This window comes from Halyomorpha halys, unplaced genomic scaffold (assembly GCF_000696795.3).
Source record: "Halyomorpha halys isolate HHAL.00 unplaced genomic scaffold, Hhal_1.1 Scaffold192.1, whole genome shotgun sequence".
NCBI classification, from domain to species: Eukaryota; Metazoa; Arthropoda; class Insecta; order Hemiptera; family Pentatomidae; genus Halyomorpha; species Halyomorpha halys.
In genome coordinates, this window is record NW_027108514.1 from 131,867 (window position 1) to 134,639 (window position 2,773).

The 2,773-nt window shown below is 34.2% G+C and overlaps 1 protein-coding gene across 4 annotated transcripts in view; it reads right to left on the bottom strand.

Annotated features, from left to right (window-relative positions):
- The window catches only part of Cad88C (cadherin-88C), a 360,398-nt gene that overhangs the window by 121,950 nt on the left and 235,675 nt on the right, over positions 1 to 2,773 (bottom strand). The gene's annotated exons all lie outside the window — the stretch shown is intronic.

Below are 2,773 nucleotides of genomic sequence, written 5' to 3' on the forward strand. Positions count from 1 at the left end.
CCGAGGCGTCTGAAAAGAAGATGGCCACGGGACCTTCTAATTTAAATTTATGTTTGAAGTACCACCAATGGGTGGTTCCTTCCCAAGATTTTCAAGTGTGTATGAAACATACAACATATTTACCTATTGTATTATTTTTTACAGTTGTAAATTACAATAAATAAATAATTAAAAAAAAAAAAAAATTAGAAGGTCCCATGGTCATCTTCTTTTCAGACGCCTCGGAGGATTACCAGGGATTGTTAAGGATGAGAGATTAAGAACTAATGGATTAGGATGTTTAAGGAGTCTGGAATGAAAAGACGCATATCTGTTTTGGGCCAACTCTGCAACGAATGGAATGTTAATGTCTTGGATGAGTTTATTTGTAACGTAGTAAGGAGCATCAGGTTTAGTAGAGCCCCAGAGCTCAATTCCGATTATCTAAATTGGTCTGATTATCGTAGTGTGTAATAATTTTTTGTAGTGAATTTTAGAGAATTTGTAGGGAAGTTTAGAGCGTTTGTCAAGGTGTTGTAGCAATCGGAATCTACGAGCAGTTTCTTGTCGTTTCAGTCTTGTATGTGGATTCCAAGTAAGTCTCTTGTCAAGGTGGAGTCCTAAGTACCGAATCTGTTCAACAGGCGTTAGTGGAGTATTTAGAAAGGATATTGTAGGACAGGAGGGCAGAGGTTTATGACGGAGAGTAGAGGTGATCTGATGGGATTTGTCAGGATTTATTTTGATTCTCCAGTTTTGACACCATGCTTCAATCGATGTTATGTGTGTCTGTATTGTTTGTGATGCATTAGTAGGGTCGTTGTTTACAGAACGTATACATGTGTCATCAGCGTATATTGTTAGGACCCTAACGGTTGGGATGTCAGCTGTTTAAACCATGTAAAGAATGGGACCTAAGATACTACCTTGAGGAACACCGGGGGATTAAGAAAAGAGATATTATTTACTTTAAAGGTTCAATCAGAGAGGTTAAATGAAACATTTAGAAATACAATAAAGAATACAAATTAAACGAAGGTAAAAATTTTGATTTCTCTGTTTCAGTTACAATTCATTTTTTAGGGTTACTCTAGGTCAGTAGTACTTTTTTGCCCTACCGCCCCCTATCCAAAAAAATATTACTAACCTTTCTGAGCAGAATGCACCCAACATTTGAGAACAATTTTTTTCTAAATCTTCTCTTCTTTCTTTTAAACCATCACTGCCCCCTTATAGTTATTCTTTGACCCCCAAATGCGCCTGTGGCCATCACCCCCCTCTGAATAGCTGCCATCACCCATCAGGGGGTGGTGGCGCCCACTTTGGGAACCGCTGCAGGTACAAATAACCAATATATTTTGCCAAGGATACAACAATTTAACTTTAAATTGTTTTATTTAAACAATAAAACTAGTCTCGAAGACGTGAGAAGTTTATATATAAAATATAATATGCACATATAATTTAATAATATAAAGAGGGACACGACGTGGTAAGTGTTAACTCAATAGTTGGAAAGACCTTGTGTAATGCTGGAACTTTTACTATAGGCACATTATGGAGTTAATGTACATGTAGAATATGGAATATTTTCAGGGTAATCTTCCATAATAATACCATATCGAGTAAATCTTTCGCGCTAAGTGTGCACCAAGGTGTAATATTATATTTAATATGACCACTTTTGGTACCTCAATGAACAACTTTGCGAATATCTGGCGTCATGTTACATCTGTGAAGATTTAAAGACTGTTTGTAATGTTGAAATTATGAAACAAAACGAGAACTATTAGAATAATTATTCCAAACATATATCATTTACTACTTCAAAAGAAATATATCGTTAAAAAATACATATGCATCTTTCAACATCCTTACTAGGAAAGCGTAGAGGTTTGCGAGGCACTTATTCACAATTTTGTACAAGCCACGACGAATACTGAAATATGCAACGAATTTGCAATGTTTATTACATAAAACTATTTTTATATACGACAATGATATTGCACGAAACAATATGGGAAGATTTTAGAGAGAAATAATAAACCTTCTAGGAATTCATTGATCTGCGAAAGATGAATTTTCTCTTCCTCATAGCCAGTTTCCACACCATTGATTGGTCATGAGAAGAGTTTTCCACAGCGAACAAACGCGAGTGGAAAGATTAGATGCTGAAGATAATTTTGAATGGGCTGCGTCACGGGCGAGTAATAATTCCATTTTTTAATATTTCTATAAGTTACGTAGCGGAACCCTTAATAGAGAGGAATAGGGGAGGTAAGGCATTGTGAGGTAAGTCCGTGTTTGTATGAGGAAAACAATGACCAACCCTAGAGAGAAATGCATTGTTTAGCTATGCTACTCTATCCATGATTGGATATATATACACAACATATACTTACATGATATAACAATAACGAAGAAATTAAATTTTTTTCTACCTTTTCATTTTACAATCCATAGTTTTCTATACAATATATTACAACTATTTTCCAATTTAACAATTTATTTCATTTTATTTTTTGGCAATTTTATCCTCCCTTTTTCTTATACCTCCCCTCTCCAGTGATCTGTATTCCACAGTCGATTCAATGAACAAGAACTTATCATCAGACAGCTATATAAAATCAAATCAAAGACACGATAATACATCAGTTTAAAAATAGGTAAATAGATTAAAAAAACAACTAATATCTTTTTATTTCCCGCTTCTCTCATCACTTTATTTTATTAATTCTGTTTTATAAAATTATTCATTTTATGTGTAAAATTATTCTGTTTATACTTTCTTTTT